Genomic DNA, 22,999 nt, shown 5'->3' with positions numbered 1-22,999 from the left:
ATACATAATTCCATATTTGTACCGACAGTACTATACGGTAGCGAGACATGGACTTATCAATAAAAATATAAGAGTAAAATTAACGCAATTGACATGAGATTCATGCGCATAATATGCGGGAAAACCCTGATGGACAAAGTAAGTAACGAGATAATTCTAAAAGAATGTGCTGCAGAAGAGACGCTAGTAGAAACATGGGAAAGAAATCGGTTAAGATTGTTGAGAGAATGCCAAATGAACGATTATCGAAACAAGTCTATTAAGGTAAAGTGAATGGCAGCGTGCCCAGAGGTAGACCGCGGAAAGAATGGTTAGAATGTGTGCATGAGACCCTACTTAGAAGAGACATAAGAAGTCACAGAAACACGAGAGCCTGCATGAAAAAATGCATGGACATAAAAGAAGCTAGAGAAGTATGCCAGGATCGGAAAGTATGACGGCAAATAGTTAATAAAAAGAGTTTCAGTAGAGTGAATGACGCCTGAAACAAAAGACATTGGTCACTAACGGAGCCAAGTGGGGAACCTTACATAACGACTATGTGAGGATCATCACTTGGGGTGATTGCTAGAGAGATTGAACAGCAACCTGGTTCGGAGCAGTGTTGCGGAACGAACGTGTTATTTACATAAATAACACGAGAATTCTGGATCAATATAAAAATTATCTATCCCTTCCACACATTACTCCTTTTCCCCACCGAGTGAGTCACTCCTACCCCGAAAGGGAAATGGCTTCATGGTGTCAAAATAATAATAATTTCATCAATGAGACGCTATCGCACATTTTTATCGTTTTTTTAACGCTAATTGTATTTAATTTAGCTCGTATTTAATAATCTCAAATTCATCGACGACATTTTTCTTATAAATTTATTTTAAAACAGGTCCTATTTGTAATGGTAACAATTCTACGGTATATTATATTTATTATCTCTATTTTCATACCTGTTATTCCTACCACGAGTCATACTCTTCAAATTGGCTGTGTGTATATGGAACCTTATCAACTTGCTTATGCGTTTGACTCGTCCTTAAACCAAACGAAGGTACGCTTATCTTGTCATTTCGGATTCAAGATACCTTATAATTTTTGTATAAATTACATTATCACTGTTAAGTTTTTTTTAGTAAAAGGCCACTCTTAGTATAAAGTACAGTGAAGCCCTTCAATAGCCTTCCCTTCTATAGCCCTTCCGAGAATCGATGCCGCGCCGCAGGTTGGTGTAACAGGAGCTGTGCGGGGTGCGCGGGGTCTGCGATTGTCACTTAGACGAGAACTCAGGCGCGAACAAATAAAGGGGAGCGGGCTATATTGAGTTAGTTTCCACCCACGGTTAGTCCCAAAATCGGCGCTATAGAACAGTTTCACTGTATTTGCTACATATTTAACCATGCATAGTACAACAATTATTTCACCTAAAGTTTAAATGATCATGATGATTATTTTTCAACATTTTTTTAACCTTTCATTTCGAATGTTTACTAACAACCATAACTTTATCAATACTTGTTTCTATTTGATGCAGATACAATAATTATAAATATTTTATAATTTTTCAAAAATGTCCGCATTAACAAAAGTTTCAGGCGAGGTTTAATTTAACTACTCGATTTTTTATAAAGTAATACATGCATTTTTTTTATGAAATAAGAGGCACGAACGTCGCACAAGTTATAAAAGGTGCTTTTAAATACAATTTTTTGCCATCATTGTAAAACATCGAGATTTATAGACGCACCGCGGTCAGATGATATTATACTTATATGTAATAAAATATTATTATTCTTATTACACCATTAGGCCATTTCCCTTTCGGGGTAGGCATGACTCACTCAGTGGGGAAAGGAGTAATGTGGGGAAGAGATAGAGAATTTTCAGATTGATCCAGAATTCTCGTGTTATTTATGTAAGTAACACGTTCGTTTAGCAACACTACCCCGACCCAGGTTGCTGATCAATCTCTCTAGCAATCACCCTAAGTGAAGATACTCACAAAGTCGGTATGTAAGGTCCTTTTATCAAGCGATTTTTGATTAAGTTATTTTATAATTTTTACATGGGTCAGGATTAATGAAACTAATAGTTGAGGTGGAGATAATTTTTCATTCACTTCTTCCCGCGATCACAAGATGTCCGTCGCGGAAACAATAACGTAAGGTGTTCTTTGTTTTTGGATTTTGTACAAGTATAAGTAATAAAAAGTATCCTTTCAATTACATACTCTTAGTCACAGTTACATTATTATAGAATATTTATGAGCAAGCAAGAAAATTCTATATATTTTTTAAAAATTAAAAAATTTAAATATGATTTTAGAGTCAGACAAATATGTTCCAGATTCCAGAACATTCAATAATTCCAGAATTATCTGGAAAATTTAATAATATTTTAGAACGTTCAGAGATTTTTTATAATTCAAATGATATTTAAGGGTGAGTGGCAAAAAATTTGACCTCTTTAAGCTTTAATCCTAGAAAACGCAGTGAAGTTCAAAAATTTTAGACCAATTCGTTCAGAAATGATAAATAAAAAAGTACGCAAAATGCATTGTCACGAACCAATGTTCAGCCGGGAGATGTGAAATTTCCCGCACTCTAGTTTCTCACAGATTCGTTTGAAACGAAAAAACAAAAAAGTTTCTCGAAGTTTATATTCATAGCTTCTATCTGAACAAAAAAGTTAAAAAAGAAACATTTTTGACAAAATGGCGTCCGTTTAAAATTTTGTTTTGATTTTTACCAAAAAATTTGCATGAAATTGTTTAAAAAATAATTGTTTAAAATTTTTTGTCCAGTTAAGAGAGGTTTACACAGAAGATAATCATTTCAACTATATGTATATGCAAGGAGAACTCAATCAGTCAAATATTTTTTGAGTTATCTTCCGGGCAATTATGAAAAATATGAAACCGAGAAAAAAGCGTTTAAAGATTTAGATGATGAAAAAAAGGCAGCATCGGCAGGCTAGCGCGAGGCGCGCCCGCGCCTTTTAGGGGTTAAAGAATGCACCTGCGACTTGTTCCAATTCACAAATATTTTTTCATTGTGTTAGAAGAGATACACACCAAGAACATTTTTTTGCATGATCACGCTGCATTACTATTTCTGGCTAAAATCTGGTTAAAAATCAATCCATGAATGTTGTTTCCAAATAATAGTAAATAATTATCACTATTTTTGCGTAATATTGTTTGTCAAATGTCCTCTAACGCATAATATCAATTCATTGAACTATGAACTGTGAGGATGTTTTGAAACTCTGAACTGAATATCAAATGCATCATGAAAAAAGTAATTTTTCTCAATTTAAAAAATATTTTCATCTGTTCTGTATATACCATTAAAAGATTCATGAAATTTGTATGTTTTATCATAGTCGCATGGCTTTTCAACCGACCTTTAGTAACGAGTGAAATTAATATACATCACAAATACTTGCCTTGATCTCTTGGTTTAATGTTTTTATACTCTCTTGTGTTAGCTTTAATTAAAAAATATATTTTGGGCAGTTTGGAAATTATGTTGTTTCGAAATGTCAATGTCTAAAGTTTTAGAATAGGTATTCAAGAACTTATAATGGTATTGTCTGATACTGCAGATATTTTTGTGCGGATTTGTATCGATTTTTAGATTGTAATTGATTAATTATGAACTTATTATCTAAAAAGATTTTTATACTTTCATCATTATCCTTTTTGGCTTAACAGATTAAACAGAGGTCAAATAAACGTTCTCGTCTTTTTGGTACCTTTCCAATATCCAATGTGCTCACTGATGCATATATACATATTATGATTTATAAATAATGAAAAAAACAGCCGTAAGCGAGACTTTATACAGTCCCGTTTTGCGTTCCGTTTCTAATATTCAATTGCGGAAGTTCAAATGAGACATTTCACGCTTTTTCGCTTTCGAAGCCCGAGAAAAATACTTAATATTACTAGTTATCAATTTTAAGGAAAAACAAGCTGCGGATGTTCTTCAACTAACAGGCTTTCCACTCTACAGTCAAATTAAAAAGCGATTAAACTTTCTTGATTCATTTAAATCTTTCCAAATTCAAGATTAAAACTGTTTAGGATTAAGGATTAATTCTAAAAAGAGATTGAAGCACATTAATTTTAATTTTTAATCTTTGATTGTAATTTGTTAGCTTGATCGCATTTCAACTCACTTTAACGATTTTCAGTTTCAATAAAAAATAAAAATGGAAAGCTCTTTAGACAACCTACTTGTTTCGACTTTTTTCCATTTTAACTTACATATCCAATGTCAAAGTGTTGCTGCGCCCTGAAGTTTTCATCACATGATGTATATGGGATTCGAGCATTGTCGCCGATATCAATCATAGAAGTCGACCTTCCACGTCATTTATCTTTCCCCTATAACTTTTTTTTTAAGTGACACAAAACATGTACCGCACATACTTTATCCTAACTAGATGGATTTTGAGGCCTTGAGGGATTCATCTTTTTATACAGGGGTAAAACGAAATATCGATGAATAAATCAAACCGATCACAATTCCATGTTAACATCGTCTTTTCAATAAAACACCACACTACTTTCGTGTGTTCTCCTATTTTAACTACTTTTGCATTATATGCAAAGGAAATAAAGAAAAACGCATTTTGTATTCTAAACTCGAAATTCTTTCACCTTCGATAACAATTTTCACCCACTTTGCCTTGCATATCACGTGCACCTATCCACAGTGCAGATTCCCTTGGCGCGTGAAAAATGCTACGGAATTGGAAACTGGAAGAGAATACCCACAGTTTTTGTGGAATGTGAAAGCTTCCTATATGCATGTTTATTGTCGACAGAACAATTAATGGATTTAAAGCTTTATTGGTTATTGGCGAAACTTTGTCACAAGAGAAAAATTGATCAGACATGAAAAATTTTCTAATTACAGCCATTTAGTGCATTATGTGACTTATTAATGACCGCCGTATCTATTTCTCTTACATCTGTTCGAAATAAGGGAAAAGAAGATATCATAATGAATTGTTTATTAAGTAATAGATACGTGTCGTCTTTTCCCCTTTCGAAATAAAGATATATAAATCACAAATGATTCTGTGACTTAAGCATGGTCTGTATGCACGATTTCAAATGCATTCGTTCATTTACTTTTAATTTCAAAAGCTTAAATTAGATTAAATTACTCTAAATAATTACGATTTCACAGAAAAATGCTGGTGTTAAATTTGTTGTAGCTCAAATTTCATTGGTCTTCCAATGAGCATTTGAGAGAATTTTCAGTCTCAAATTTATTCCTCTGAACGTAGTTGCACATTTGGGCATCTAGAGGAATATATCATTTGGAGACTGAATTTTGGTTCATGCCGAGTTGTGGAGTGCTGATCCGCGCTGTCAGCCACCTGGACACCTGTCACAGAAAATATTCGCTTTGCGATATCAGACTAAATAATTGTGAATAAGGAAACTAATTGCAATAATATTTACCTAATTCACAATAAAAACTTGGGGGTATACTTTGTTGCAGGTAAAATTATAACGGTGTTCACTGTACCTCGGTAGGGATTCAGATATCTCTCAAACTTGGGGTACGATACATACCGAGTAGGTAGGGTACGAAATAGCCACAAGGTGGGGGTACGGAAGGTCAGGTGTTTCTGTTTTGAAATTTTGGCAGCTGTTGTCAAGCATGACATGGTCCTAGAAAAGTTGAAGGTATGCGGATTCCACTTTGTGAAATTTATAGGCTTTGAGGTATGAGCATGATTGAAATCACCAGGGGTGGAATTCCGATGCCCACTAATCTAGTTTATCGAATGTCTCTTTCTAACGCATGAATGTTTAGAATTTTTATTATATTTTTTAAGGCATTATTTATTGCCAAAAAAGGTTAAACGCTCGAGTTATAAATATAAATTTACGTATTTTGCTTGCGAGAAGTTCAAATCGAGGTTCTGTATAGTTTTATATCCCCTAAATAATTGTAGATTCAGTTCCCGTATTGTTAATTCTAATTTAAATAAGTATTTTTTTTAATTAATGAAGTTAAACTTATTATTATAAATAATAATAATGTTAAAATGTTATCATAATATTCAACTTTAATAATAAAGTAATGCTTTGAAATATATTTTAAATTTTGTAGATTAATGTCTAGTAATAGAAAATTTGATCAAATAGTTTTATTTTGATCAAATTGAATTTGTAGGTTTTCCTAATGTTTTTTTTAGATTCAGTTAAATCGGAGGATGCTATTATTACGCGTATAGAAGTACCTTTTCACCTTAAATATCGGACAACTTCATGCGTGGGGAATTTAGCATCAATATGCTTTACTTTTCTAGTAACCTTAACATGCCTATGTCCCACTATGTATTCTTATTAAGGTACGAATTATTCAAGATAAAAAGTTATAATGTGAGCAAACGCGGATATCTCAAGCATTCGCAGTAGTGAGTCTTGTGTATTTTTAAATTGACACATGGCCTCACATAACCTAAAAACACACAGGAATAACTACTGCGCATGCCAGAGATATACGCGTTCTGGCACCACTGACTGGGCGATAAGATCTCTCTCGCACAGCAACATGATTGGTCTTTTCAATTTTGCTCCAAAAATAGCTCTTTACTTGCTCATATATGTAAACTATTTAACCTTAATTTAGAGGGAAGCGGTAAACAGCCAATCAGATCGCTGCGCGAGAGAGATAACTTATCCCGCGAACTCGTAGTCTGTCTCTTTTATTTTGTCAATAACTCTGCCATTGCCTGGTTCCATCTAGTTATATATGCCTTGAGATTTCTAATATTAAGTATTTCAAGTTGTGACGTCAGCTGTCAAGATGTCTGTATAATGAGGGCCAAGCAATAATACAAATCCCAGAGGATGCAAATTTAGTTTATAGCTTGAGAAAAAAATATTTTTCACAGTACCAAAAAACATATCAATTTTATTATTTAATCAAATAGTTATTAAATAGTTAAATAGTCTGAATACATTTATCATGAAAAATAAGTATTTTCCAAGTTATTATAAAAATAAAGTTTAGTCCCATGTATTTGGTATTATTGTTTGCCCCTCAGCGTGCAGACATCTTGGCTATCCCCACCTAATCTGAAATACCTAATGGCTTAGTTTTACAAAGTGCGAACAACGCACCTGCTAAACTTCAATGACCATGACATACAATCAGCAAATATGTCAAAATAATAAACAATGCATTTAGACATGGTTATTTCAAATCTTGAAATGTATTTAAGAAGTTACGAGCGCGTAGGGTATGCGTCGATAATGACGTTTTTTATTTTGTACCCCAAGAAGCGGACACGTTGTACCCAAAGTAGTAGGTACTTCGTACCCCAAATAATTGGAAATCTGTGCCCTATATTACGGTGCAGAATTCACACCGCAAAGGTAACTTTTGTTGCAGGTATATGGTGCTCTGATATTGGTGCTTCATTGACACTTTCTTTTTACTGTGTATTCAACTTTCTTTCATTTAACAGTGCGTACTAGTCACTTAGAATAAAATGATAAATTTCTAATGCAACTTCCAAATGTTAGGTTACTTATGGCCGTCGACATTTGAACTAAAGCCGGCATGTGTAGAAAAAGTCATGTCCCTCTACATATATAACTTATAACATACCTGACTGACAGTTTGCAGACAACAGTTCATGTTGTTCTGCATGAGAAAAAACAATCTCAAAATGCTGAGTTTCCCCTAGATTCTCATAATGAATATGTGCGGCTCAAATTTGTTGCAACATAATTGAACATCGTTTTTGGTGTTCTTTGGCGGATCGACGATTTTCTGTGTTTCTAAATAAAGATGGTATGTACACGGAGAGACTTTGGATATTAATATTTCTTTACGAATTTAGGGATAATCGAGGTTCGGTTAGAAAAAGTCGAATAGTGATTATGAAAATGCAGACTAATATCTTTGATTAGAATAATTTGTACGAATTTTGACTCTTACATAAAAAAATTACAGTATTTCTAAGTCGCTGTATTAAATTTTGTAATTGATTCGAATAACGAAGATTAGTATAGTGCTTTAAAAGAAGTGAAACAGAATGGGGTACATTTCGTTACGAACGACTTACAATCTTTCTAAACCACTATAAGAAAAATGGGGGTCACGTGATGTTATGTTTCACGCTGGCGCATGGCAAAAAGAAAGACGGAGAGAAGTGTACGAACGCACACTATTAAATGGACTTCATATGCTTCTTAATATATATGTGTGTATACGCTTGTGATGGTCTCTCGCTGGCTACAGTAGGTTTGTTTACGAAGATTTAATTAATACCTATACGCATATATACACCTACACGGTAAAAAAAATTGAGCTGTGACAGGGATATTATTCCGTATTATAGCCAAACATTTATCTGAAAGCGAACGAAGGACTTTAGAAAGATCCCTGGATCAGCGAAAATGAATATCCTTGACCATTTTCCATATACCAGGGATATCGTATAGTCAAACCCCTAATAAGTATAGCTATAATAGGGATATTAAGAATAGGTGTCTGAAGCAAATTATCGGAAGAGCACCGGTGCATTATGGGAGCAGCGAAATAAAATGGCGACGGTCTAATCGGGAGCAGTGACATTTGAGATTTAATTTGGACAATTAAACGCTTTTTACCACTTAAAATGTGGGCGAATGTTAATATTAAATGAAGTTTATGATGCAGTAATAATAATTTAAATGTTTTTCGATTGTAGGCGATAATTATATTGAAATATCAAGAAACGCGATAAAAACAACAAACTTGACCTCCAAATGCATTACACGGATTTCAGGGAAATTCATTTTCGCGATACCAGACGAAAAATTGGCTACTGTAAGTTAATATATTTCTATAACAACTAAATTTTTTTTCTAATCTGAAGATAATACAATTTTGTCCAAATTCCTGATTTACGAGAACAATTTACATAAAGTAATTAAATTTGTAACTCTTCTAACTAAACTCGTTCGCCTCAAGAATTTTTTTCCCGTGTATCTTATATCTATAACTCGCACGCATTTAGCTGAGACTCTTGATTCTTTTGGTCCTTATATACTAAACGAGAGAAACGCATCACTACCTGTGAGAAACTTATAGTGCTAGGTCAAAAATTTCAGGTGCTTAATTTCAGACTTAATTATCTATTTTTCACACACCCACAGACTCACACCCACCCACAAACACACACAAACATTGAAAATACATTTAGAGATTTCGGAATCTTTCAAATGCTGTGAAATTGTTAAATGAAAAAGTACAATTTCTGATTTGCCATTTTATTAAGCATAAAAAAATTAATTTTTTGAAAACCCACACACGAGAGAAACAAGACATTAAAAGACGAAAGTTGTGATGAGAATTTTTCCACGCAGCAGGCGGATTTTATTTTACTTTTTTACTTTTCATTATTATGTTTTTCCCGATTAAAATAAAAACTTCGCACCCTATTCAAAAGCGATTCTTCACAAATTTATACATCTTTTTCAAATGCATAATTGCTGTCTTCTCGTCTTTTTCCGTATTTTGAATGTGCTTGAAGTTTCGAATCATCATCAGGATAAATTGTTCTTCTTTTTGAATACTGTATAGATCCGTACAGAGAATGTTTGAATGTTGAAAAAAATTTGTTTAAAAAATGTTTCCAATGCGTTCACTTTTTGATTTTTTATCCAAAATGGCTTGCTAAAGGACTTGATCTTTAGTTTGAGACACTCAAAAATATACCAAAGGCCAGCCAGAGAGAATAATTTAAAAAATATATTTTTATGTATTAAGCGACAGTTCTGGAGTTTTAGGTTTTTTTATTTCATAAAATGGAAGAGTAATTATTAGCTCATTTGAAAAAGAATCACAGTAATTTATACTAATAATCGGTTTATTCTTTTTATATATTTAATATCTTGAAAAATATCAATACAAACATTCAAAAATATTATGCTTAGAATTATCTCAGGTTGTCTACTCAAATTCTGTAAAAAAATTCCCTGACAATTCTAGGATGTTGCCAGGTATATATAGATTTTCCCAAGGTATTATTTTCCTGAATAATGAGCCATTCAAGTATTAAATATCACATTCTTTAAAGCAATTCTGACCCTACATCCCTTAAAAAGTACTACATAATACCTTAAAAAAACTACCGTTGTCAATTTGTGAATGTTTAAATGGTAGTTAACTAAGTTTATTAAAAGTGGTTAAAAAATAGGAATAAATGAAGCGTGGTCCAAAAAAAAAAGCTTTTTTCTAAAATGTTTGCCCTACAAATTCTTCCTTTTGGTGACAAAACGTCTCCTGAATATTGTCATTATTTATAAAAAAATATTTAGGGATCTCTTAAGTCAATTTTTGCACAAAATTGCTTTCTTAATTGCAACTATTAATTTATAATCTTACTTCAGTACATATGCATTTCATCCTTTTCCTATTCTAATGTAAAAAGAAACCATTAACAGCGGAAACTAAAATAACGTAAGCAATTGTTTGCAAATCATGGGCTTAAGAGATACCTTAATTTTTTAACTTTGCCAATATACAGTGGACATTTAACACGAAAAGGAACAATTTTTAGACATCGAGCCATTTCAGAAGAAAAAAATAAGGATATTTTCTAGACCACTATAATAAGGATGGGACAATTACGCGAGTTAATTATGAATAATCTTTTTCTTAGTCCTTATAAATATATGACTGTGTAGGAACAATAAAATTTTTATATACAAAATCATATAATGTTACTGAATTTATGAAAGTAACTTTATAGAAGGACAACAAATTCCATAATGGTACAAGCTTTTAGGGAAGTTATAATTACCACTAAATAAAATCCAACTATTAACAAAAAGTGCCTCTAATATATTGAACTCTAACCTACTTAATCCTACGAGAAAAATGAGCTTCCTTATTTTTTGTTATACATTTCTTTTTAATTTTTTAATAGTTGCTTAAAATTCGGAGCATATTTAACATATTCATATTTTCAGTAAAATATATTCAGGAAGAAATTCTGTTCGAACCTCCTGAAAAATGTCCAATTATATCAGACAAAAATTTTTAATATTTCCCTTCGAAATTAAGATGAAAAAATAATTATTTATTGTTTAAAGTAATTAAAATGAAATAATAAATATGGCAACGTGAACCTCCATATTCTGAATTTGCAACTTAATTTTAAGCTTTTAAAAATGGAACGTATATTTGCTTTGCTAACTTATTATTTGTGGGGTAGTCGCTGGATGGAAAACCGGGAAATGCCCGGGAATTTTTTTAAATCTGAAAAAGCTGGGAAATGAGTATGATACTGAATTTATTGATTTACAAGGAATTTCAGAAATTTTTATAAGAACCATTTATCAACTCACTTGGAATATCACAAATATCACATAATATATTTCAATTAAAAATAAAGTCGATTTCAACTTTTTTTTAAATGTTAAGTTTAGTTGTTAACTGCTTTCATTCCTATACATCATTTTCTTTACAAGGCTGACTCAAAAATCTTTTACTTGATAATTTTTTGATTTTATGTCATAATTTTTAAACGTAAATTTTTAACTTGAAGGATTTAAAAATAAAACAATATAAATTAATTAATAGTTTTCAAAACTAAACTGTATTTCGAGTTTTCAAAGTTGTATAAAAATTATTTTACAATATGATTCTAAATCAGTTCTAAAATACACAATTTACAGATTTTGACGTTAAAAATTCAACTTTTTCAATACAAAAGCCCCAATAATTAAGCAAATTGAAATGTGCCGATTCAAACTTTATAAAATAATTTTAATATAGAAATAACTTAAAATTAATACATTCATTAATTAAACGATTTTATTTAATTTAAAATCCTTTTTGAATATTGTTTCAGTCGATAATATTTAATTTTTAACCCATTCAGTTCGAAAATTGTTAATTAAAAAAATAGCTGAATGGGCAATTATACATCAAATATTCAAAAGTGAACAATTTGAAAACTGAATCGTTTGAAATAGAAAGCTTTGAATGGTATTTAATTTCTTTGCAATTGCGAGAGGAACTTTTTTAGGTTCACATTTTTATTGTGTGGAAAAATGTAAAGTATTGTATTTTTAACATTTTTATCAACCTTGAAATGATAAACTTATAATTTTGGTTAAATTGGCAGTACATTTTATATTTGTGAAGTTTTTATTGATTTGAAAGAGATACAGTTTTTTTTTTTAATTGGAAGAGGCCATTTTTTTTATTTTTAACGACATTATACATTATACACATTATACATTATACACATTATACACATAATTCATTCCAATGCAATTTGATTTTTACAAACACTTCTGCTATCATGTTACCTCGCTCCGATGAAGTATCATAATTAATTTATTTTGCATCATAAAAAAACCCAGAGTATCCAAATTAAGGAAAAGGTTGACAACTACATTATGTAACAAATAAAGAAAAAAATCCTTGTGCAACGAATTAAGAAATAACCATACTATCAGCCGCTATATTTAAATAACTTTAAATACTAGAGCTTCGAGGTAAGCATTATGAATATTTGAAAAGTATGTTTAGCAAAAAGATATTGAACTCAATTAACCAAATATATGGAATAGTGAAATCATATTGTATTATATGTAATTAGGAGTTTGTAATTTTTAAAAACAATTTTCAGTTTCAAAATTTGTGCGATTACTACCTTATTAATTTTTTTTCATCAACTTCACGTTTACACGGATGAGCAAATTTCGAGTTGAAAGTTTGGGAAATATTGAGGTTTGGGAGAGACTGAAGCGGGATCTATTACATCAAATAAATATTACATTTATTTCCGTACCTCAGTCTGGGAATGCTTTCTTAAATATTAGAAAATAACATGCGAATAATATTTTTCATATTTACTTTAATATTTTTTTTTTATTTTGCACTAATTTTTATTCTCAGCTACCCAAATAAATGTATAATTTCAATAAATGTACATGATAACAAGTCATAGTATACATTTATATGTAAACAGATATGCTTTCACTGTCTTTTTTTTATAATTCAAAAAGTGCGTATCCTGCAAAAGGAAAACCATTTTGTTAATTAACACTTTATTGCACTATGGGCTTCTTTTCTATACCTTAATTTTTTCCATATCTTGTGTGGTTTTTCCAAAATGTAATTTTTTACTATTAATCTTATTTTATTACAGCAAAAACAAAAACTACGTGGCCGATGAAAAAATTATTAATGAAAAATTTGTAGTTCTTTTTCGGCTGAAAAAATTTTGTCTATTCATTTTTTCGTAGCTTATTCATTTTTCTAAAAAATTTAAATTTTTATTTTTAATACTGTTTTTACGATTAAAACAAAGACTACGCATCCAATCAAAAAGTAATCAATAACAAATTTGTTGATCTTTCTTGAAAGCATAATTTGTGTCGATTCATCTTTTTCCCTAGGTTGAATAGTTTAACTGCAAACTGGAATTTTTTATTGATCATTCTTTTAGCGCGATCAAACAAAGAATTTTCAATTTTTCAAGAAAATTAAAAAAGTTGTTATAATTATCTTATAGGGCTTAAAAAAACATTTTTCTTTTCTTGTCTCTTTTTCATATTGTTTATTTCATATTGAATATGGGGGAAAATGACGACAGGGGCAAAACGAAACAATAATTATATCACCTATGATGCCAACTACCAAAAATGGTAGGAATTTCGTTTCGAATCGTACCTGAGATTTGCCATACCAATTAGTTATAACTTTGACGATATCTTTCAAGTTATGAGTCGCATAGACCGTTTTCGTGGCCATTTATAATTTCGACTTATTTTCAAACACACGTAAGTAATAAAAATGTTTGTAACAATTATAATCGCTTCAGCACCATTTGGTTGTGCACATAATAGCCCCTCTTTTGCGTCGAGGCGTTATTGATTGCGAGTATTCTCGCGATTTTCGGGAGTCATATTGGAAAAAGTACTTTGGGGGCAGAACGGAGCAGAATTTGGAATGTTACGATTTTTTGATCATATCCAGTTTGGTCCAATTCAGTTCGTGTGGCAGTTAGGCTTATCAATGTTATACAGGTTTCGACAATGAGGACGGAGATGAAATTCATGTCCGCGTATTTGGTAAGGACTGATTTTGGTCATATTTATATAAGAAATGCACAATAAGACTTGTTGCAATAAGTTCTTGTGACTGTACTACTAATTTGTTTCCTTTAAAAATGTTTATTATGTTCATTATACGTTTCAAATTTTATTTTACAAAGCATCCCGTTTTCCTCGTGTAAGGGGAAAAAGGACGAAAAAGTTTTTTTTTTCTAATGAACAAAAAAGTAGAACATGGCATTTTTTTAATTCCAATTTTTTAGTAGGTACATTATGGACTGATTTAAGGTACCTATATAATGTTGAATGCGGAAAAAGTATTTTGGTATGAGAAAAAAATCCGAAAGCAAAATCGTCCCGTTTTGATTTACGTTCCCCTATTTTTTTTTATCAAAAAAGCCAGAAGGATACAATGTTTAACTTTCTAAGTACTATGAATAGCTTTTCGAATTTCTATCCAAAATGTCTGGCTAACGAACTTGTTCTTTCTTTTCACACCCTTAAAAAGTCTGCCAAATTGCAATACAATCGGATAATTTCTTGAATTGTTAGGGTGTTTATACATACTGCGACAACGATGACGCAACGACAGGCAGAAACCGACGTACCTAAAAGCTATTTTTTCTGAGTCAAGAGTCCTCAAAAAGTAGACATTTGTTAGAATCTGCGAAAGTATTTTTTCAAATAAAACCAATACCTTCTCATTGAGATGAGAATGTAAAAATACATAAGACTCACCTGTGCTTATTATCAGCGGAAACCACCGGATTAAAATCTTCAATCGTAAAAGATAGGGACTGCAGGATTTTCTTGCCTTTCGCGATCAATTGATTACTGCAAACAAAAATTAGAAGTAAATTGTAATACAATTTAAATTAAAAATGAAATTTTTAATTGAAAAAAATTTCAATTAAAGGACAAAAATCTTTTAAAAACTTGTTAACAAATTTTATAAATTAAAAGATTATTTGAAAAGTTATGGGACCTGTAATTATTATTATTAAAAAATGGGATATTAGGAGTTAATTGTATAATAATCGAGTATCCATTGCGTAATTTGTGGAAAATCCTAGAACGATAAATTGAACGCGTATAATAAATTACTCCTACGTACAGGTACTATTACCGCCAACTGATAACTTTCTGGTCATCTAACGATAGACAATGTAACTTACTGATACCCCAACTCGACCTCGACGTGTACAAATCCATTACTTGCATTGATCATTATTTTTAAAGCTACATTTTTGTTTTAGAATCAACTACGAATAAGAAAATTGTATATATAATAACAATTAAAATGTAATACATTGAATTAAATCTTTCCTGCTTGAATCAAATACAGAAAAGAATAATTTCCATGCAATTTAATTTTACTTAGTAATTTAATTAAAAATTTAAATTTAGGGGAAAATAGATAAGAAGGACAGAGTTTCTAAGATTATCTAAATATACATAGATAAACCGTATTCTAGCCAGCTATTTAAATTCCAACGAAATAGCGAAGTCATTAAATGAAATACTCAAGGTAAATTGTAAAGTAAAATAATCTCCAGAATCAAGAAATTTTTTAGAATTTTCACAAGAAATAAATTTTGGAAATATCGGCTCTTGTAGAATTCAATACTTTAATTTTAAGGTCCGTTAATTATTTCTCCATCTGAATATATTTTCTCTGAGCGATAATTTGTCGAGTGAATTTATCATAAATCAGGAATTCAGCGTGACACTTTTTTGTATGTCATAAAATTATATTATTTTCGATGAAAACGGATAATTTGCGTGCTTTCTATAGATAGATTCAATTTGACATTATTAGCGGAGGGAATAATTTGGTCAGTGACCAAATATGGATTGTCAAATGAACGTGCCAACGAAATGTACGTAAATTAATAGTTATGTCGATACGCTAAAGTGCGGATTGTAGTTTTACAGTGCCAAGAGATTACGCTATCCCACACTAACGTTTTTGCTTGGCAGTTCATTTTAAAGGTGGCTGGAAGAGATTGAAGAGTTGATAGTATAGCAGATCGTCGGATTACGTCTCATGTCAATAAACAGGAAGTCTCGACGATCCATTCACCCGTTCATCTATACCTTGTAGTGATAATGCACCCTACGAAAATCCCATCAGTGCAACTTATTTCATATGAAAAAAAACTACAAAAGGGGCAAGTAAGGCAACATAGATTGGGGACAATGACAGGAAAAAAAATATATACAAATTCTGGGCAAAGGTTTAAACGTCAAAATATATGTTATTTATATTTGTGGAATTCGGGCACGTTTCGCGAAAAATTTAAATGAAATGCTGGCAAAAATTTAAGTTACAGCATTTTTGAAAGACATATGGATTTAAAAACCTGCCCACTCGGGCACATTATAATCGCGCGCAACTCGCAAGTTTGAGTGCGCCTAGGGCTCGCGTATGCCGGATATCCCGCTTCGCTTTTAGATATTTATTTTTTGAACTCGTAATGCGTGAATAAACTAGTTTTAAAAATATTTTAGAAACAATCTTCTTTAAATCCTATTTTTTGTCTGTACAGACTAACACAAAATGCCAAAGTATCAAATTGAACTAGAAAATCGCATCAAAACATTGCACCATGGAGATTCTCCATGCATTCCACAATGGATAATTTTCATTTTTTTCATAATTGAGTTTTCAACTGCTTGCAACGTTTTGATAGTCTGGATTTCAAAAAGTGCTTTGATTAGCACATTTTGCAAAGTGATTTGCAAAGAGTGCTTTGAGGCACACATTTCCATGGTAAAACTCGTGCTTTGCGCTCGATTTTCGACAGGCATGTTTAAATGTATATTTATTTTCTGACCCACCTTGCAGTTGAAAGCTACAATTACTTTTTAGGACTTTCTTCCGCAACCACGTTAGTATGTTAAAACTAGGAATTTTTTCATAGCCTTTTGACAAACAAAACAAGAACTCTTAGTTCTGTCAAAAAATGGGTAAAGCTAAATTTGTAGCTTTTCTGAAAAAACCTCAAGTCTTCTTTCTTGATTTTTTACAGATATCACGTCTTCTGGTAAAATATTGGAATCTTCGATTTTCACATAGTAATTTCAACAAGAAAATTAAAAACGACGAATTCTGGCGAAAAATGGTTTAAAAAAAAGTTTTTATATTTTTTTTAAAGCTGCTATTTTTTCTATAGGCTTTTTACATAGTTCGCGTAGTTGCGCTTAAAAATTGAATTTTCGTTGAATAAAACTAAAATAATAAGTTCATTAAAAAAATGATTGAGAAGAAATGTTGTAGGAAATTTTAAAAGCTGCAATTCCTCACTGAGATATTTAACCGTATTTTGTTTTGCTTGGTTTAAACTTTGAGATTTTGATTTTTGTACAGTACATCAGTACCGCGATTTTGACACCCACGGTTTAGTCATTCCTAGAATTTCTGGACCACGCAGTTACTTAGGGGGCCGAGTGAGAGCGATTGCGAATTTCACCTCGCAAGGGCCGCGGTTCACGGGTACTCAGTCGACTATATTGTGCAATAATGTGTATTCCAATTGGAAAGAGTTCAGGCGGCTTTGACTGGTTACACTTTTATTACCCCGATTTAGTTCCAAGGCTGGTTAACGAAGTCGTTCCTTCTTTAGGGACCCAAAAAATGTATGAAGGTCCAATTTATTTTGTTTATTTTTGCGAAACTTATCATGTTACTGACGGTCGGACGGCCGGCCAGACAGTGGTCATCGCGAAAACTTTTTTCCGGCTTCACGATGTCTCAGGACGCAAATATCTGTTTAAAAACTAAGGTATGCAATTTCGGACGATTCTGATACTTTCTCAATTATAAATTATGAGAATGTACAAAAATATGAATAAGTGAGCTTGCATCCTTACTACGTGAAATACAATAATGTGATATACTTATTTTTCCTTAATTGTTGTAATTTTTGTATTAATTGAATATTTATAGTCGCATCAACTGCCAGAGACGTTAGCGACTGTACTATAGGGTTAATGATAAACTGTAGAGTATCTTCAGGGTGGTATACTACGGGACAGAAACGAAGCTTTCTGAAAACACATCCAGCTTCGCTTCCTGCTTCGGGACTCGAACCCGCGCCAGCGTCGCTGCCAAGGCTGCAGTGTTGAAACACAGGACAATCACTATATCATTTGAGCAGCGAAAACTCCCTGTTTTATAATTTGTAAGTTTAGAAATATCTTTTTGCTTGCAACGAGTTGACCACTCAAGTTTTGGATGTACACCAAAAGTAAAAGATTTCAAAAGATTTCAAACATTTTAAAAACATTTCACAAAGATTCAAAAAGATTCAAAAAAATTTCACAAAATTTCAAAATATTTAAAAACATTTTATATAATTTCAAATATTTCACAGATATTTTAAAGATTTCGAAAGATTTGATAAATATTTCAAAGATCTCACGAAGGCTTGTACATCCGATTTTAGAATTGATTAACCTCTTGACCTGAAGGTTAAACATTTATTTGTAAATTTAGTGTCCAGATATAATATTCGATTTTTTACATATATATTTCATAGTAAATTTAAGAGATTTTCAGCCATTTTTTATAATTTCTAAATTATAAAATTTCAGTCTGCGTGCTTAAGTTTTTTGCGATAAAAAGTGTTAAAAATAATTAAAAAAAAATAAATTAATCCAGTCAGAATATTAAAAAAAATTAGAACAAATTAATTTTTTTAAAGGTGCAATTTAAAAATGGAAAATCCCTAACCAATAACAGCTATTAATGTTATATTTTTCATTTAGCAAATAGTTAAATTTTATCACTTTGAATTTTAAAAACCTTAGGTTCATCTCAACCGAACAAATTTTTAAGAATGAAAATGGTTAGGTAAATTACCCTTCAAATCCACTAACAGTTAAAAATGTACTAACTTATTTATAAATTGAGAGCTCTCTAATTTGGCAGTTTTTTAAATTTGAAAGGTGAGATACCTTTAATACTTTTATTATAGGCAGCATACAACATTGAATAAATGTTTCATGACATTACGTTTCAAAAATATTTCTTATATTTAAATCGACTTTAATTTTACTAGATTTTAGCAGGAAAATGGAAAGAAATGGTCAATGTGCCAACATTTTTTTGGCTTGCTGAGGCTTGTTCTCTTGACCAAACATGACTATATTGTTATCACATGTGTCGCAGGGTATCCATTTTCAACGAGGAAATAATATTGCCTAAAGGCTTTTAATCATGTTGTCTAATCCTAATGAAAGGTCTCGATAAATGTAATGTGATACATTCAGGATGAATATAAATGAACACTGCAGTGCATTCAGTTACGATAAAGTCCGTAATTCTTCACGACACGCACATAAATACGTGTAAAGTTATTACATCCGCACATGACTTCACAATATATATTTTCATGGCTTAGATTACTATAAAACCATTTCGCAATTACTTTTATTACAAAAATGATTATTTTTTTCATCATACAAAAACGGCAACAGTATTAAAATGCTGAAATTAATCGAGTCATTTGAGCCGAGTAAAAAACAGGATTTGTTCCTAAAAAATGGCAAATCGTCAACGATTTTGACAATTAAACAACATTTTCTCATGGGTCAACAAATTTGAGCAAATTTGTCGTTAATAATGTGTTTGGTACATATTATTCCAATTTGCACATGTCAAATTGTTAGGTATGCCAAAATAAAGTAAATATCTCAGTAATCGTAACGGTCCCAGTAATCGTAAAACTTCGTTATAATTTGACCGTATTATTAGAAAAGAAATATGTAAAAAGTAATATTTAATGATAAAACCCAATTATTTTCAGCATTTTATAATAGCAAATAGAAATTACATTTATTCCTGACTCAAAAAATTCGATTCATTTTAGTATTTGATTTTCTTTCCTATATTATACAAATGATCTTTCAGATTTCAATTGTTTTATTATATTTTGTTCTTCATTTAATTATTCTTCTGTATATTTTATTCTTCCAACATTGTTTTATCTTCTAGTGCTGTAACCTAATTTTGGTCCCGCTCATGATTAAGACTGTGTAATTTCGAGTAAGCCTAACTTCACAAACTGTTTTCAAGTGATAACCTAATAATAGATTCAATCGCACTGATGATTACGAGTTTCCTTCACGAGGTGATGAAAGATAAGATTGAGGAAAATATAATCAAAATTAGTTATCTAAATAAGCAAAATTTACATGAAAACTAATTTCAAGATCATTTATAGAAGAAAATGACAGAACAAATTATTTCTACAACCAAGATGAAAATCATATCAGTGCTTGGATATAATTTGTATAACATAATTCATAATATTTTGTTTAAAATTGTAAATTAGATCGTTTCCTGCTTTTGAGTTGTAATTTATGTATACTATTTCAAATGAAAATTTGACCTGGTTAGAGGGGAAAAAAGTCTTGAATGAAGCTTTGAAATTGGTGCATGTGAATAGCAAATTAAAAGTTGTACTTTGTAGGGAAAGGTAACAGAAGTTCATTGTATCATAATGAAGGTAGCATCTTGTTCATGCTGACGTTTTGTTACTGTTACCCAATCAATCTTACATCCCAAACAATGCTCGACTATTTATGTGGGAGGAATCACATAGTTTTTTCAATAAAAAATTCACAAACTGAACTTCATTCAATTCAGTTACTCAAGTCACGATAACTATCGTGTTAACGTCCTTCAAGAATTTTAATAACTACAAAAACGTTGAAATGCTATTCAATATCTAGGGACAAAAAAAAAGTACAATGAAACTCTTCTATAGCGCCAATTTTAGGGCTGACGGTGGGTGGGAACTAACTCATTATAGCTCGCTCCGCTTTTGTTTGTTCATGCTTGAGTGCTCGCCTGAGTGACAGTCGCATATCCCGCACCCCCCTTGCAGCTCCTGTTACACCTACCCGTGGCGCGGCCTCAATTCTCGGATGGGCCATAGAAGGGAGGGCCATTGAAGAGTTTCACTCTATTGTTAATTCAATTTTTATTTGATTTCTGACTAAAACAAACATACTTTTCTTGAAACGTTTTTACATGGACCTTTAAAACATGATTAGACGAAAATTTCATATTCTCAAAATGGGTATTTTTATGAGAACTATAGATCTTTGATTTTAAAAATTATATGTAGCTAAGACCTGTAATTTAAGATACAGGGAATTGATTGATTATTCGAGTTTCACGACAACTTGTTTGTGGCTTCAATTTACATGGTTAAGAGAATTAGCATCCATTAGTGGATTGCACTTATTGATTTCATTTTTCTTGGAAGTAATATATATTTTTATGACAATAATAACATCATTTTTTAAATATGTTAGCACGTAGACTTTCTTAACATTTCACATGAACTGTCGGGGCTTGTTAAAATAAATTTATGTTGACAAAAAATGAAACTTCATCTTTTGCTTTTTAAATATATTTTTACAGACAAATATTTTTTATACATTTTTTAAGCCTCTTAAAAACCAGCACTGTTTCATGTTTTAATTTCTCCGACCATCGTATGTTTTCTTTTTATTTTTCGTTTAAGGTTGACTTGCAATATTCGAACAATCGACCATTCGATGAGAAAATATGACGAAAGTGGACTTATCTCTAGTTCATACACTAAATCTCTGAAATGTCCTGGGAATCGTCTTGTACGCCAGAAAAAATCGAAATGTTTCCGAGTTCTAGAAAATAAGATGTGATACGAAATGCCTCTCGAATATTTTTAAAGTCTCCGAGCGTGAAATTAATTTAGTGAGAAAGTCTTTCCAATAGTATGAGAGAAAATTGTTATTGATAAATAGGTTCTCAATATCGACATCAATATAGCAAGCAATTTAGAGCAGAATAAGAGATAAAAATACAAAACGACTTTGAAGGAAGCAGGAAACTACTTTATAAAAAAATGAAAGGAAACAAAAGTACAGAAATTGTCAACATGAGAAATAGTAGGGGGGAAATGGTATATAATGCAGACGGAATACTAGAGGCTTTTAGAGACTATTTCAGGAGACAATTCGGAGATGAAGCTATAGGACGCCACAACTGCGATGTTGAACACGATGCGATGGAAAACTCAATTGAGAAAGTTTGTGTCACTGAGGTTAGGGATATAATTAAGAACTTGAAAAACGGTAAGGCTGCCGGGGTAGGCGGTATTAACGTTGAAATGCTTAAACACGGTGGCGCGTGCATACCCCATAGACTGTGCGAATTGATAAATTTATGTTTCGAGATGGGAGACGTCCCAGACGATTGGAAAAAAGCAATTATCGTACCAATATACGAGAGAAAGGGAGATAAAAGCGAGTGCAATAATTACAGAGGGATTAGCTTATTAAGCACCGTAAGTAAAATATATTCAAAAATACTTATTCGTAGGGTAATGAAAATAACAGAAGTAAAGATTTGGGAAGTCCAAAGTGGGTTTATGCCAGGAAGGTCATGTACGGATCAAATATTTAGCTTAAGGCAAATAACAGACAAAAGTTTGAGAGTAGGAAAAAAAGTTTTCTGTGCATTTGTTGACCTAGAAAAAGCTTTTGACAAGGTAGATAGGAGTAAACTTTGGAAAGTCCTGAAAGAGTATGGAGTCAATGGATGGATCCTACAAGCTATAAAAACAATATATACAGGTCGCAAAGCGAGTGTAACAGTGAATGGGAAACTGAGGGACTGTTTCGATATTATCCAAGGAGTTAGACAAGGATGCGTTATGTCTTCATGGTTATTTATATTATTTATGAACAAGTGTTTAAGAATGGCTCTCTTCGACGAAGGGGGCGTGGATCTCCAAACAGTAAGGGTACGTAGGTTAGCGTTCGCAGATGATAAAGTTGTTATGGCAGAGTCTATCGAAGACTTACAAAGAATGTTGAATAAACTAGATGCAAGCATGAAGAGCATGGGCCTCA

The 22,999-nt window shown here is 31.7% G+C and overlaps 1 protein-coding gene across 2 annotated transcripts in view; it reads right to left on the bottom strand.

Moving 5' to 3' along the window:
- The window catches only part of LOC117179844 (blood vessel epicardial substance-like), a 153,094-nt gene that overhangs the window by 73,154 nt on the left and 56,941 nt on the right, over window positions 1-22,999 (bottom strand). For both annotated transcript variants that reach the window (XM_033371993.1, XM_033371992.1), the window contains exon 2: window positions 14,828-14,923. The gene's annotated coding sequence lies outside the window, so the exon portion shown is untranslated. The remainder of the gene's footprint in view (window positions 1-14,827; window positions 14,924-22,999) is intronic.

Source organism: Belonocnema kinseyi, chromosome 9 (genome assembly GCF_010883055.1).
Source record: "Belonocnema kinseyi isolate 2016_QV_RU_SX_M_011 chromosome 9, B_treatae_v1, whole genome shotgun sequence".
Taxonomy (NCBI): domain Eukaryota; kingdom Metazoa; phylum Arthropoda; class Insecta; order Hymenoptera; family Cynipidae; genus Belonocnema; species Belonocnema kinseyi.
Note: the sequence above shows the minus strand (reverse complement) of the source record. Positions and strands in the feature narration are given on the sequence as shown.